The following is a 17,106-nucleotide window of genomic DNA, read 5'->3' as shown; positions in this document are numbered from 1 at the left end:
TAGTCACTGGCCTCTTGGTTCAATAATCCCTTTATTTTAAATGCTTTGTAAGCCTCAAGTAATGACAGCTGGTAGACACATTTCCCAGGCTGCTGGTGCCAGGAATGGGTACACGGAGACCGTGTGGCAACATTCTCAGCCTCATTCCGCCGCTCCTGGTACATCTGTTTGGTACAAAGCTGCCTCTGATGCTCCCAGAACTCACTCTCCCTCAGCAGCAGCCAAATTTAAATACATTATTTAACTCGAATATTAAAGTGCCAAAATATTGTGCTGGAATCTTTCTTTTCCCCCTTTAGATGTTGACTTTTTTTCTTCAGTAAGATATTCAGAATTGCTTTATCTTCAGCATCCACGCTTTAATTAAATCTGCTCATTGAAAAACATCTCTTGAGTGACTCAGTTTGGGCAAGGCACGCCACAGGACCTGCATATTCTCTCTGAACTTGACATGTGAATCAGACCCATTATGGACAGTGTAATGCAAGGGGGTGCTGTGTTTTACATATCCCGAGCCTCCTCTAGTGATGAATACCGAGGAAAGCTCAAGGATGACCAAAAAAGGAAGCAACGTGACAGACGGAGAGGGAGAAAGGCACGTGGGAGGGAAACGCACAGCTGGCGACGCTCCTGACTACAAAAGAGATGCGCAAACCCCAGTCCACACTCCCCTCCAGACTACTGGGAAGGCAGAGCTGCTGCTCCTGTGGAGACAGTTCCCTGCTGATGAGCAGCAATGCAGCATCAGAAAGCCTCCCTGCCTTGTTCAGATGGTGAGCGATCTGGGAGGTGATGCTGTCAGAGCATTCATACTCTATCCCGGACACACAGTGCAGCCCTGAACAGAGCCCTGGTTCGGGGGGGGGGCGGGGGGACCATTGCCTCTGACATCTCTATGTGTGAGACTGCCACGGCTTTGTGAGAAGGACTTGTGGGAAAGTCAGGGCCGGCAGCACAGGCTCATGCACACACACACACACACACACACACACTTGTGTACAAACACACACACACCTGTGCACAAACATACACACACCTCCCATGCATACCTGTGTACAAACACACACACACCTCCCACACACACCTGTGCACAAACATACACACACCTCCCATGCACACCTGTGCACAAAGACACACACATCTCACACCTGTGCACACACACACACCTGTGTACAAGCACACACACTTCCCACACACACCTATGCACATACACACACCTCCCATGCGCACCTGTGCACAAAGACACACACATCTCACACTTGTGCACACACACACCTGTGTACAAACACACACATCTCCCACACCCACCTGTGCACAAACATACACACACCTCCCACACACACCTGTGCACACATACCTTCCCCACACACACCTGTGTACAAACACACACACCTCCCACACACACCTGTGCACAAACATCACACACCTCCCATGCACAGCTGTGCACAAACACACACATCTCACACCTGTGCGCACACACACACACACACCCTTGTTCAAACACATACACACCTTCCCCACACACACCTGTGTACACATACACACCAGTGCAAATACACACACCCCTCCTATACACACCTGTGCACAAACACACCCCTCCCACAGACACCTGTACACAAACACACACCACCCACTCACAGACCAATGCGCACACACACACCCCTTTCACACACAGCTGTGCACATACACACACATATACAGACCTTCCCCACACATACCTGTGCACACAGACACATAGACACACTTCCCACACACACAGTCACACACAGACACATATACACACCTCCCAGACAGTCACACATACCTATGCACACACATACCTCCCCTCCCACATACACACCTGTGCACATGCACACACATATACAGACTTCCCACACAGTCACACACACACCTCACACAGTCACACGCAACCCTGAAGTACTTCGATCCCATCACATGACCCTCCTCAGGCCCACTAACGATTCAGACAGGGGAATGGAATCAACCAAACAAGACAGACCATTAGCAGGGGCATAAAAACAACTTTTACTTAAAAGAAAAAGACCATCAGCTGGAAAGGATTGCTGGCACAAGGAGAAATTTAAAAGTGTAGACCTAGGGCAACAAAGACTGAGAAAAAGAGATGTTGGAAGAGTCAGTCCAGTAAGTGTTGGAGTGTTGGGTTTCGGTGTCTGAAGAATATGCCTCAGGGGCTGGAATAACCCACTCTGTCAGGGAAGGCTCTGCATCCTGCTGGGCGGGGGAAGCACCAGTCTCCCCTTCCTCTCTGTGAATAAACCTTCCGAACGGAGGCATTTGCCAGCGGGGAGCTTCAGCAGCCACCAGAGGGCACCAGAGAGTTCTGTCACATACTCAATCAACACACTTTTGAAGAGAATTTCTTCGAGATTTATCTTTCGGTAAATACAAAAAGTCACAATGAGCCTCCTCTGCATCCAGCAGAGGGTGTTTATGCCATGATTCAGCCAGTGAGCACCGATGAGCAACAGGAAGGGGGACGAAGACGTCCAGCTAATCAGAAGCCACAAAAATATATGTGAACCATGCGATTTGGAGGAGTGAAGAGAAGCAACACACCCAAGAAGAGGTAGGATCCTAGCCGGCAGAAGGAAACAGAGGTATCAAAATATTAAATTTCATCCTTCTTTGTTCCCTAATCTAATCTCTTCTCCTACGCATACTATAAGTCAGTATCAGAGGACTTTCTCACTTTAGCCCATCCAACAACAGAGCTGGCTGAAGAAAGTCTTGCTCACCTCAGTCTAATTTCAGCAAAAGAACAAACAAACCAACAACAACAAAAACCCCAAGACTAAGCAGATGGTGGCTGGCGCCCCCTGGTGGGAGAACTGGAGAACAGCGCCTTTTACCTGGCAAGAAGCAGGAAGCGGGTAGAGAACAGAGGAGAGAGGCCCACTCCAGACTACACCTACTATCTCTGTCTCTCTTCCTCCCCGCTATTGTCAGTTACCCCAGAAATCTGGGCACACATCTTAGTTCTAATTTTGACCCCAAGGCAACCTGCCAACTTACATTTGGGGTATCAACTGTAAAGGTGGCCCATGTTATTCAGAACTTGACTTGTGTTCCCAAATGTCATCGTCACGGGCCACTGGACATTTACAAGGAACCATGGCTTCCCGCATGGGGAAACCAGTGAATTCAAAGGTTTGAAAAGGCAAAGGAAGGAACAGGGGGAGGGACAGACACAGGCAGACACTATTGGACTCAGAGAAACGCTTAGAAGAAGATGTCTGGCAGGTAAAACGTCAGTCTGCTTCCAATTTAAGCCTTTTATGGTTTTGTTTTCTCCAACTGCTATTTAGGAACAATTTTTATGTAGCCATAGAAACATAACATTTTGCAGTTGTTAGAAAAGTAAAATTAAAGCAAGATTCAGGCACAAATAATTCAGCAGAGAAACCCAGGAGAGGCCTTCTATCTGCTCCGTGTAGATGCAATACAGTATGTAGGTATTTACCTACAGGATGGGTTGGAAAATATTTTCTCAAACATTTACTTCCCTGAAACTGTTATCAGTAGGGAAAGAGCCATAAAAACTTACTTTCTAGCAGACAAACAGAAGCCTCTGCTGGTGAATGAGTTGCCTCTGTGGCAGACCTGCTTTGAAAGTGACTGGTAATTTTGTTTCCTCTGCTTCAGCCAGGTTCACTAGACTGGAATCCCAGCTCTACCATTTAGCAGCTCAATGACCTTGGTTTCTCAACTTTTCCAGGCCTCAGTTTAGTCATCTCCAAAATGGAGAGAATAAGCTATACTTCACAGGGTCCACGAGAGAATTAAATGAGATAATGCATAGGCTGCAGGACACCTGACACTCGTAACTTTTATATATTGTGTATGTGTGTTTCCATTTGGAAAAAGTCTATAGAAGTTTTATTATGTTACTAGAGGCCCACTGCATGAAAATTCATGCACTGGAGCGGGGGTCCCTCAGCCCGGCCTGCCCCCTCTCACAGTCTGGGAGCCCTCAGGGGCGGGAGGTGACCCGGCGATCAGGGGAAGGCGACACCTCATCACACCTCTGCTGCTGCCACTGCCGGCAGCGCAAGCCTTAGCCGGCCCTGGTTACCTGTGCCTCAGGCCGGCCCTGGGCTGCTGGGGGGCTGAGGGGACTGGGCGCCGCTATCTTGTGGCTGTGGGCGTTTCCATCTTTGAGGGCAGGGCAGTCAATTAGCATATCCCTTCTTTATTGGCTGTGGGTGCCACCATCTTTGAGGGCAGGGCAGTCAATTAGCATATGCCCTCCTTATTGGCTGTGGGGTGCCGCCATCTTTGTGACAGTGTGAGGGTCAATTAGCATATTCCCTCTTTATTAGATAGGATTAGGGGATCCAAAGGAGTTTTAAGAGCTATTGCTCTAAAGCAAAGCATCTTTGCAAGATTCCTGGGAGCTCTCCTCAGTAATATAACATGCTGTCAGACTCTTATGGGGACATGCAATATAAGACAGATGTGTGGATTATATTAGAAACAGAACTATTCTGCTTTCAGAAAATAGCTATGACTCTAAAGCTTTTATGTAATACCCCTAAGCCTAATATAATTTCTTCTGCCTAAAATTGCTATTAATAACATTTGCAGCAGACATACCACAAGACTGGTCAAGGTGAAAATGTACTATGTATAGGCCAAAAAAAAATTATATCCAAAGTATTCTTAAAAGTAAGAATTCTGAGAATAAAGAAATGTGAAAGTGAGGGGGTTCTCTCACTCTCCAAAGTTACCAAGTCACCACAGGTAGAAGTGGAAGATACAGGGGGAGTAGAGAACAGGTTTATCATTTGCCATTCCTTATATAAATCTGCTAGAACTTTATATATTACCATAAAAATAAAGTCTATACACGAAAAGCATAAGTCTAACAAAGCCTGCAGATGACCTGAGAGTATTTGAAGGCACCATGTTTCCTTACAGGAAGCTAAATTGTTGAAAATAAAACCTTTGAATCTAGGTCAATGGAAAATCCATGAGAAAAGCTCAATCATGACTGTCCTTTTTTTTCCCAAGCTCCATTCACAAGGTCACCTCCACTAATCTGACTGGCAAATGTCCTGTGCCTAATACTATTAAAATTTATTTTAGATTTTGGACATTTCAAAATGCTTTTCTCTGCTCATGTAAATTCCCACATAAATAATAAATAATAGTCACATAACAATGCAGTCGATTAATATTTGTTGAGTGAATGAGAATGGAAAGAGAAAAACCATCAAGGGTTGAACAGAAGGAAAGCAGATGTAACACCAAATTTTAAAAATGGTATTACAAACCTGTGGGAAGATAACAGATTGTTTAACACCTCAAACTAGTACTGGAGTAACTGGTTAGCTATTTTGAAAAAGAACAAATTAAAGCCTTACGTTACACTAGTGAGTCAAGAAACTTCAGATAGAGTAAATAGTTTGTTATAAAGAGAATGAAGTCATAAAACAACTAGAAGAAAAAGTTATCTCCTCCTGGGATAGGGATGAACTTATGATGCCCAAAGGCAAGGAAAACATGATAGGTTTGTTTACATTAAAAAGGAAATGTAACGTGGTATTCTGAAAAAGAAAAGGGATATCAAGTAAAAACTAAGGACATCTGAATAAATTATGGACTTCAGTTAATAATAATATACCTGTGATGGTTTCATTAATTGTAACAAAAGTACCATTCTAATATAAGATGTTAATAATAGGGGAAACTGCTTGTGGAATCTATGGGGACTCAGTGTATCTGCTCAAATTTTCTATAAATCTAAAACTGTTCTAAAATTAAAAGTTCACTAAAAAGAAAATCTCTCCCCAAAACAAAAATGGTGGACAAGGGTTAACTGATTTACATAACACAACAGCTAGGCATATAGGTCTGTGGAATCAGGCTATCTAGATTTAAATCTCAATTGTGTCACTCTAGCTGTGAGACTTTGAACAAGCTATTGAATCTCTCTGGGCCTGTTTCCTCATGTATAAATTGGGAATTTAACACTGTACCCACCTTTTTTAGGGTTATTTTGAGAATCATATAAGTTAATACATGTAGAGACTAACTTTTCCTAGCACTAGTAAGTGCTCAATAAATAATAACTGGCTTCATCATAAAGAACTCTCACAGCCTGGCCAGCTGGCGTGGCTCAGTGGTTGAGCGTCGACCTAGGAACCAGAAGATCACAGTTCGATTCCTGGTATGCCACATGGCTGGGTTGTGGGCTGGATCCCCAATGTGGGGCATGCAGGAAGGCAGCTGGTCAAGGATTCTCCCTCATCATTGATGTTTCTTTCTTTTTCTCCCTCTCCCTTCCTCTCTGAAATCAATAAAAATATTTTTTTTAAAAACTCTCATAAATAAATATTTTTTAAATATCTTTTTTATTGATTTCAGAGAGGATGAGAGAGGGAGAGATAGAAACATCAATGATGAGAGAGGATTATCTATCAGCTGCCTCCTATACGCCCCCTACTGGGGATCGAGTCCGCAACCCAAGAATGTACCCTTGACCGGAAATGAACCTGGGAACCTTCAGTCCGCAGGCTGACGCTCTATCCACTGAGCCAAACCAGCTAGGGCACAAACAAATATTTTAAAAATTCAGTATCTCAGAACAAAATTGGCAAAAATAAATAAATAAGAAGTTAAATAATTACAAATAGCTAATGAAGATATGAGGAAAAGTTCGCTCTCACTGGCAATGAATTAAAGTTAAAACAAGATAATATTTTTCCTCTTTCCAAATTGGCCAAGATTTAAAATGATAGTGCCCAGCACTGGAAAGGATGCTATGAACATATGGAAAGGAAGTTATAGTGCTGAGGGGGGGGGGGGAGGGGAGGGGAGTATAATTTGGTACTACTTACTTGGGGAATAATTTGACAATAAATAGTAATACATAACAAAGTATTATATAACCTTTAGAATGTTCCCATTCTTTGATCCTGTAATTAAACTGCTAGCAATGTATCCTATTATTAACCAGAGATGCAAAAAGAATTATAAAGATATTTATTAATTGTTACTTATGTAAGCAAAAACTAAATGTCAACCACTTAGGAAAAAAATACAAATAAATTATGGTACAGGCAGATAACTACCTTGAGCAAGCAATCAAATGATATTTTTGAATTCAGCAAATGACACAGTGGAAGGTTTAAAATGTTAAGTGAAAAAAAAAGCAAAATGCAAAATGTATAGCATAACCTCACTTTTGAAAAACAAACTTATTGGGGAAAAAAGAGACTGTAATAAAATGTACCACCCACCATACACAGTCATCTCTGGGTGAGGAGATTAAGGATGATTAATTTTCTTTACATTTTTTTTGGGGGGGGGGTTCTAAATTTTCAGATGTTTTCAATGCACTTTATGATTATAAAAGGAATATATGTTTGTTATAGAAAGTTTGGAAAAATGAAAATATTTTTACATGCTACTGAATTGGTAATATACAACAATAAAGGCAAGGCAAGATGCTGAAACAGGAAAATCTAGCCCCTGAATGCGCTGCCTGGGTAGGCACTGAGATGCTGGAGAATGGCAAGAAGCTGTGGTCTCAGGCACCCCCACCATTTGGTTGAGAGAATACTTCTCTGTGACAATACTTCTCCCCAGTTCAGTCCAGGCCTGCCATGGTGGCTTGGCCAACCCCTCGGCTGAAAACTTCCTTCGGTGGCTCCTGGAGTTAAGTCCAAACTCCCACATGACCACAAAGACCTCAGCACCCAGCCCTCACCTACCTGTCCAGCCTCACGGCCTCCCACTCCCCCCCCTACCCCCCGCCACCCCAGCCCATTCCACACCCATCCTACCTCCAATCCTCACCACTCCTCAGATATGGCAGGCCTCTGACACCACCACCCCATATTTTGCACAAACAGTGTGGTGCCAGCAGAAGGATAGACATATAGATCAATGGGATAGAATTGAAAACCCAGAAATAAACCCTCACATATATGCTCAGTGATTTCCAATAAAGGTGGCCAAACCATTCAATGGGGAAAGGATAATCTTTTCAACAAATGGTGATGGGAAAACTGGATCCACATGCGAAAGACTGAAGAAACCCTTACCTTACACCACCTGCAAAATGTAACTCAAAATGGATGAAAGATCCAAACTTAAGAGCTAAAACTCTTAGAATAAGACATAAGGGAAAATCTTCACGACACTGAGGTATAGCAGTGATTTATTGGTTGTAATACCCAAAGCACAAAGCAAAGAAATAAAAATATATAAATTGGACTTCATTAAAATTAAAAACATGTCTGCCTCAAAGGACAGTATCAACACAGTAAAAAGGCAACCCACACCATGGGAGAAAATATTTGCAAGTCACATATCTGATAAAGAATTACTGCCCAGAATATATAAAGGACTCATATAACTCAACAACAACAAGACAAACAACCTACTTCAAAACTGGGCCAAGTTTGGAACATTTGGAGAATGGACAGTTCTCCAAAGAGGATACAGAAATGGCCAAAACGCTAAACAAAGACGTTCAACATCACTAATCAGTAGGGCAGCGATTTTCAACCTTTTTCATTTCATGGCAAACATAACCTAATTACCAAAATTCTGCAGCACACCAAAAAAATACGTTTTTTACTGACCTGACAGAAAAAAAATAGGTATAATATTGATTCATTCTCATCAGATGGCTATTGCTGTGTTGTCTATTGTCATTTTTTTATTTATCTGACAATCTAAGGGAAATGAGGTCAGTGCCCCTGACTAAATAGTCAGGTATTGTATGTTTTAAAAATTCTTGCGGCACATCAATGTGCCTCTTTGCAAATCAAAGCAAAATGAGATACCACTTCACACCTATTAGGATAACTATTAATTTTTTAAAAAGAAAAAAAACTCAGAAAATAACAAGTTTTAGAAAGAATGTGGATAAACTGGAACCATCATGCATTGTTGGTGAGAATGTGAAATGTTGAAGTCCAGTGGAAAACAGTGTGGTGGTACCTCAAAACGTTAAACATAGAGTTACCATATGATCTGGCAATTTCATTCCTAGGCATTTACCGAAAAGAACTGAAAGCGGGGACTGAGATACTTGCACACCCATGTTCATAGCAGAACTGTTCACAGTAGCCAAAAGGAGGAGGCAACTCAAGTAACCCAAGTGTCCATCAACAAATGAATGGAGATATATATATATATATATATATATATATATATATATATATATATATATATATATATATAATAAAAGGGTAATATGCAAATTGACCCTAACACGGAACGACCAGAACAACTACTCGACCAGTCACTATGAGGTGCACTGACCACCTCTCAGTCCCTTTCCCCGGTGGGCATGCTCCCATCGCCCGATGGCAAACAGGGAACCTGGGGTGGGTGGCGGGGGATGCGGGTGGCACCAGGCCAAGGCCCCCACTCTGCCAGTCGCCCTACACACAGAGGGTGACCCGTGGCGGGGCGGGGCTAGCGAGCAGGCAGGAACAGCCGACCTCTAGGCCCCTCCACCAGCCTTCAGGCTCTGATCACCTGATGGCAAACAGGGAACCAGGGGTGGGTGGCGGTGGGGGGGGGCGGGCATGGAGCCAGCTGCCGGTAGCCAGGGAAAATGTCCCTGATCGCAGTCCAGGCCTAGGGACCGTACCTGCGCATGAATTTCATGCACCGGGCCTCAAGTGTGTGTGTGTGTGTGTGTGTGTGTGTGTGTGTGTGTGTGTGTGTGTGTGTATCAGAATTTCCTTCCTGTTTATGGCTGAATAATATTATTCAGCCATAAACAGGAAGGAAATTCTGATACCTGCTACAACACGGATGAACCATTGAGGGCATTATGTTAAGTAAGCCAGACATATAAATGTTGTATGATCCCACTTATAGGAAAGACTTATAGATAGATAGATAGAGACAGGAAGTAGAATAAAGGTTACCAGGGCCAGTGGAAGGGACGATGGGGAGCTAATGTTCCCTGGGCACAGAGTTTCTGGTTGGTATGATGAAATAGTTCTGGAAGTGGATAGTTGTAATGGTCATAAAATACTGTGAATGTACTTAATGCCACTTGTACACTTAACAATGATTAAAATGGTTAATTTTATGTTATAGATATTTTACCACAATAAAAAAAAATGCAGGAAAATAGCACCCCACAATAGCCACAGTGAGCTTCCTCAGAAGATGGATCTCCGTGTTTCACAGCCATTCAAGACACTACCGGTTCACTTCCTGGCCTCGGGTTAACAAATTCACCCATCCTGCAGCCCACTCTGGCTATTAACCAACACAGACATTAGATAATCTTCTTCGCTAGCTCGGGATACCAGCAGCTGTGCCCCTTCTCCCCCCACCCCCTTTCTCTTCTTGATTTTTAACACATGTACCAGCTGGGAGAAGCTGTGGGGTGGAGGTGTGGTGGGACACAATTGGCCACTGAAGCTAAAACAAGGAAGAAACGGTGGGACAAAACTACACTTGAACGCCCTTAGAATTTCAATCCTTGATAGAGTATCTTATCTTAACCTTTTCAGAGTGGGGTTCTTCTTCCCGTATTAACTCTCTCACTATTTCAACTCCCCTCACAGTCTAGAAGTTATAATATCTAACACACACATAACACAACATACACACACAAAGAATTCCCTTGTCATGTAATTCAAACCATTTCCTTTTGGACTGGCTTCCCTGGAGATGGAGCCAGCCAACATCCCCTAAAATATATGTATATATTTCCACATCTCTCAAGTTCCTCCTCCAAGTTAAACACTATAATTCACTGAACTTTTCTTTATATAGCTGGTTTTTCTGGGTCGTTGCCACAAACTTTCTCTAAATCTCTCTCTTAACTGTACACTAAAAGGTTTTACATGGACATTTAAAATTTTCTATAGCAATTGGGAATGTAAATGTTTTTCACGACAACAACAATTGTGCGGTGAGAAGGTGGTGAACAATATTGTGAACTTGAAAGCAAGAGGTTCCAGAAGTATTGTTCCCGAAGTTTCCTTATTTTGCGTCATGTTTTCCTGTGTCTGACACTTCAAAGCCAGCGCCTCCCTCTGGGTGTCAGGACATCTGTCCCACAGTGACTTGCCCATCAAGCGGCACTAGGCTTAGTTGTTGCTGACTTTGAAGTTCACCAGAACGTTGCAGAACCTGCATTTAATCCACACGATCAGAAGGGTACACAGCAGCAACACTCCAGACCCCAGAAACCCTCCCTGACTTTGCCACTGACCCGTTCCATTATGCTATGTTCCAAACGCAAACAAAGACGGGACCAGAGACTTAGTAAGAACTGACAGCAAGTGCACATCCTACCAGGCACACAAGCTCAACAAGTACTAGATCCGTGGTTGGCAAACTGCGGCTCGCAAGCCACATGCGGCTCTTTGGCCCCTTGAGTGTGGCTCTTCCACAAAATACCACGGCCTGGGAGAGTCTATTTTGAAGAAGTGGCGTTAGAAGAAGTTTAAGTTTAAAAAATTTGGCTCTAATAAAAGGGTAATATGTAAATTGACCCTAACACAGAACGACCAGAACAACTCAAAGAAATTTCAATCGTTGTACTGTTGATATTTGGCTCTGTTGACTAATGAGTTTGCCGACCTCTGTACTAGATGAATGAGTTATGCACCATTTTCCCCAATGAATAATAGACTCTGCTCTGTGCTTTCCACAGATTATTTGCTGCTTTTAGGAAACCCACCCTGGACACATTGCTGAAAATAATTTCTTTTGAGAGCCCAATTTTTTAAACTTAAACTTCTTCTAACGCCACTTCTTCAAAATAGACTCGCCCAGGCTGTGGTATTTTGTGGAAGAGCCACACTCAAGGGGCCAAAGAGCCGCATGTGGCTCGCGAGCCGTGGTTTGCCGACCACTGAACTATGGAATCAGTGATTTCAAACATTTCGCCAAACTGCCTTCTCTCCCAACGCATGTCCATCCTCTGGATCTTTCTGGGAAGTGGAAATTCACGGAGGAGAAAACTGACTTGAGAAAGTTATTGCCTTGCTTCTGCAAGACGCCTTGCTGGATCAGTACACAGGTCCACCTCTTCAGTGGAGACCCTTACTCAACAACACACATCTCCTCTTCCCAGGACTGTAAGTGCAGGCATTCAGAATGGCCCAGCGTTTGACATGCCGTTGGAGGCTGTCCTACAACACGGCCCCTGCAAAACTAGGCTGTCCCCAAGCCCAATAATAGAATTGTTTACCTTTATACCAAGAAGGCTGGGAAAGCATCAAAATCTACATGTGCCTAGGTGGGCTTCGTAGAGTTCGAGCTGTGAGAACTAAGTTCTAATGAGGTTGTCTAAAACGAAACACATCAGCAGGGCCTATGGTGGGTCCATGTGTGCTCAATGTCCGTGACAGGATCGAGCGTGCTCTCCTTATCGAGGAGCAGAAAACCGTTGTGAAAGTAAAGTTGAAGGCGCAAGTACAAAGCCAGAAAGCCAATTTCAAAATGAAGCTTTTCTGAGAAATAAAAACAATCAAAAGGCCAGTTTACACATATCCCAAAGAACCTAGCGTAGCATCTGCTTTATAGGTACATGTACATGTGAATGTGTTCATAATAACCAGGCCCTGCATTCATAACATATATACCACTTTAAAAAGTAGCTAAGGTTATTATTGACATTTTAAAGATGCAGAAATTTGCCCAAGTGAAGAGTTAAATGATTACTTTCCAAAGCTTCCTGACCTAAGTTAGCATGCAATCTAGTTGGAATTTCAACCCAAGCTGGCCTCATTCTCCAGCTTCTGCATTCAATCACCAACCATATTGTGCAGGCAGCCTCCCCGAGGAAATGAAGTGAAATTGCCCCTAGTTTTTACCAAAGCCAGCTCACTTGTTTCCTTGGGTTTGGGGAAAGTAGACAGCTACAATATTTAAAAATATTGAGCTTCGCCCTGACCGATTTGGCTCAGTGGATAGAGCATCAGCCTGCGAACTGAAGGGTCCCAGGTTCGATTCCGGTCAAGGGCATGTACCTTGGTTGCGGGCACATCCCCAATAGGGGGTGTGCAAGAGGCAGCTGATCGATGTTTCTAGCTCTCTATCCCTCTCCCTTCCTCTCTGTAAAAAATCAATAAAATATATTAAAAAAAAAATATTGAGCTTCATCTTAAAATCAGACATCCCTACTTGTTTATATTTCACAACAGAGCTCTGTTTAGAGGTTTATCTGGTTACATTTAGTACTGGATTAAATGATTCTGAAATGTACATCGGGAACATTCTGAAACATAATTTCTCTTTCAAAAGATAAATGCCAACATTAGTGCTTTCCTTGTGAGTTTCATGTACTTATTTATTTACTTTAAAAAGGAACAATAGAGAAGATGGCGGCATAGGTAAACACCTAAACTGCTGCCTCGCACAACAATTTCAAAACTACAACTAAAAGACAGAACGGACACCATCCAGAACCGCAGGAAAGCTGACTGAGTGAAAATTCTACAACTAGGAGGATAGAGAAAAGCTCACAGAGAATTGGAGGTACGGCAAAGGGTCTTTGTGCGCGCAGAGAGGAAGGGCGGCTGAGAGCCTGGCTGACTTTCTCTGGCGGAAGGGGGAAGGGAGCCCCCGACCGAACTGAACCCCGGTTCTGACTGCACTGAAACCCTGTTCCGGGCGAGCCCCTGGGGACCCACGCTCTTGTGGGGGGAGTCTGGACTCTCGGGCGGAGACTCAGGAGCTGGGGAAGGCGGAGGACTGAAAGTCCGCTCGCGCCAGTGCGCACAAAGGCTGCGGAGGCTGCCACAGGCATTCCCTAGCGGAAGGGAGTGAGAGGCTCCTGACGGCACTGAACCTCAGTTCTGACTGAAGTGAGCCCCAGTTCTGACTGCAGTGAACCCCAGTTCCAGGCGAGCCCCTGGGGACCCACGCTCTTGTGGGGGGAGTCTGGACTCTCGGGCGGAGAATCGGGAGCTGGGAAGGCAGAGGACTGAAGGCACACACGTGCGCGCAAGGGCAAGGCTGACGGGAAGCCAAGACTGAGACTCCACCCCATCCAAGCTGAGCACAGAGGCTATTGCAATTTGGCAAGTCTAATCCTATAAGGCTGTCTCCAGCACCAGACTTCTCCCAGCATAGACACAGCTGATCCTTACAGCCAACTGGCCTGGAGGTCAATTCTTCCCAGTTACACCAACAACAATCAAGACTTAATTACAACAAGGCTGTACACACAGTCCACAAAGGGGTGCACCAAGAGTGTCCACCTCAGGTTAACTGGGGAGGCAGACCCACTAGGCCAAATTGGAAACCTAGCACACAAATCTACCAACCCAGGGAAGCAGTGAAAATGCGGCGTCTAAGAATCAGATCACAAACAAAAGAAATGGAGGAAAACAAACGACTGGACATAGAATTCAAAACCACAGTTATAAGGCTTTTTAAGAATATCCTAGAAAAGGCCGATAAATATAACGAGACCCTCGAAGAGATGAAAAAGGACCAACTAGAAATTAAACATACACTGACTGAAATAAAAAATATTATACAGAGACCCAAAAACAGACAAGAGGAACACAAAAATCAAGTCAAAGAATTGAAATACAAAGAAGCAAAAAACACTCAACCGAAAAAGCAAAAAGCAAAAAAAAAATCCAAAAAGTTGAAGATAATCTAAGAAGACTCTGGGACAACTTCAAGCGTACCAACATCAGAATTATGGGGGTGCCAGAAGAAGAGAGAGAGCAAGATACTGAAAACCTATTTGAAGAAATAATGACCGAAAACTTCCCCCACCTGGTGAAAGAAATAGACTTACAAGTCCAGGAAGCCCACAGAACCCCAAACAAAAGGAATCCAAAGAGGACTACACCAAGACACATCATAATTAAAATGCCAAGAGCAAAAGACAAAGAGAGAATATTAAAAGCAGCAAGAGAAAAACAGTTAATTACCTACAAGGGAGTACCCATACGACTGTCAGCTGACTTTTCAACAGAAACTATGCAGGCCAGACGGGAGTGGCAAGAAATTTTCAATGTGATGAATAGCAAGAACCTACAACCAAGATTACTCTACCCAGCAAAGCTATCATTCAGAATTGAAGGGCAGATAAAGAGTTTCACAGACAAGAAAAAGCTAAAGGAGTTCATCACCACCAAACCAGTATTATATGAAATGCTGAAAGGTATTCTTAAAGAAGAGGAAGAAGAAAAAAGGAAAGAGAAAAATTATGAACAACAAATACATATCTATCAACAAGTGAACCTAAAAATCAAGTAAATTAAAAACCTGAGGAACAGAATAATCTGGTGAATATAATAGAATCAGGGGCATAGAAAGGGAGTGGACTGATAATTCTCAGGGGGAAAGAGGTATGGGGGGGTTCATAAAGAGACTGGACAAAAATCATACACCTATGGATGAGGACAGTGGGGGGTAGGTAAGGGCAGAAGGTGGGGTGGGAAATGGGTGGAGGGGAGCTATGGGGGAAAAAAGGAGAAATAATTGTAATAATCTGAATAAAGATTTATAAAAAAAAAAAAAAAAAAAGGAACAATAGAATTTGAAAATGCAACAGCCTGAGTAGGAGAACTTCCTTGGGGTCAGTGTTATCCGACAGCCACATGTCTGGCAGGAAATCTGCAGCGGGCGTGACATTAACAATGAATCCCCCACTTTCTTCAACCCTGGAGAGACTTGTGGCTTTGTCCATCTGAACAAGGCAGGCCTTGGATAAAAAGCATACCTTTTGCTTTTCATGTATATTACAGGCATGAAATCATATTTCTAAAGAGACTTCACCAGCTCCATGCCAAGTGGTTTGTAGGGCTGATACATTAAGCATAGCCTGCACACTCTGATGAGTGCACGCATTTGTGCACTTATGTGCTCTTTAAAAAAAAATCTCATTTTTTAAAATGTTTTTATTGGTTTTTATAGAAAGAAAGGAAGGATCTCAACTGACTGCCTCTTACATCCCCCCGCCCCCCTACTGGGGTTTGAGTCCAAAACCCGGGCCTGCGCCCTGACTGGGAATCGAACTGGCAACCTCTTAATGCACAGGACGATGCTCAACTAACTGAGCCACACCAGCAGGGCATCATGTGCTTCTCAATGTATTCACTTGAGTAGTGGAGGGCATCCCCAGTGAAGACCAAGGATGAACTTCTATGTTGATCTTTTTAGGTAAGCTTTGCTAAGTATGTAGGTACATGCGGAACCTCACTGGAGAGAGATCCTCTATCTATTGCCAAACCACTGGATAATTTAACAACGGAGAACTGAGTTCCGCACCTTAACAATCCTACATAGAAAGCACTGCGGTCATTTCTTCCGCACGCTATCAGTGAGTGGTTCCAATATTTACTTTCAGGTTATACAATAAAACCGGCCACATGTTCACAAACATTAAATAGTTAATTTTTATCCTTGGCTAAACATATATTGCTCAGAGATAAAACTGTAACTTGTTATTCATATATACATGCTCTTATGTCATCCTCAGGACAGCCTGTGAAGTGGACATTAAGGAGCAGGGATATCGGCCCCCCAAAACTTATAACCTCATCTCAGTGTTCTACTGCTTCTTATGTTTGTTTTTTAAACAGTTAAATCAGCCCTGGCCAGGTAGCTCAGTAGGTTAGAATGTTGTCCTGATATGACAAGGTTACAGGTTTGATCCCCAGTCGGCACACATAAGAATTAACCAATGAATGCATAAATAAGTAGAGCAACAAATCAATGTCTCTCTCTCTCTCTCTCTCTCTCTCTGTCTGTCTTTCTCCCTTCTCTCTCTGAAATCAATCAATAAAAAACTTTTTTTTAAGTTAAATCAACTTTGACACTTTCCTCTGATTTGGTCTTAAGCACTGTTAATTCTGATTTCTCCCTTATTCTGGAAGAACTGAAGGAAAAAAATGGGGTGTATTCTGCCAGCAGAGATAAAAGTTTATTTCCTAAGATAGTCCCATGTCTCCTGTAGGAGGCAGCTGGGCCCAGCTCGGGATCTAGGCAACCTGGGCGCACCACATCTAGCTGTGTGACCTTGGACAGGTCACTTAATCTCTCTGTACTTGTTTCCTCACCAGCAAGATGAGGCAATAGTAGAAGCTAACTCAGTGTTTGGGGGATTAAATAACACAGTATTTAGAACAG

The 17,106-nt window shown here is 43.2% G+C and overlaps 1 protein-coding gene across 13 annotated transcripts in view; it reads right to left on the bottom strand.

Moving 5' to 3' along the window:
• TACC1 (transforming acidic coiled-coil containing protein 1) overlaps positions 1-17,106 on the bottom strand; it is a 106,452-nt gene that overhangs the window by 65,669 nt on the left and 23,677 nt on the right. The gene's annotated exons all lie outside the window — the stretch shown is intronic.

This window comes from Plecotus auritus (genome assembly GCF_963455305.1).
Source record: "Plecotus auritus genome assembly, chromosome: 3".
Classification (NCBI taxonomy): Eukaryota; Metazoa; Chordata; class Mammalia; order Chiroptera; family Vespertilionidae; genus Plecotus; species Plecotus auritus.
Note: the sequence above shows the minus strand (reverse complement) of the source record. Positions and strands in the feature narration are given on the sequence as shown.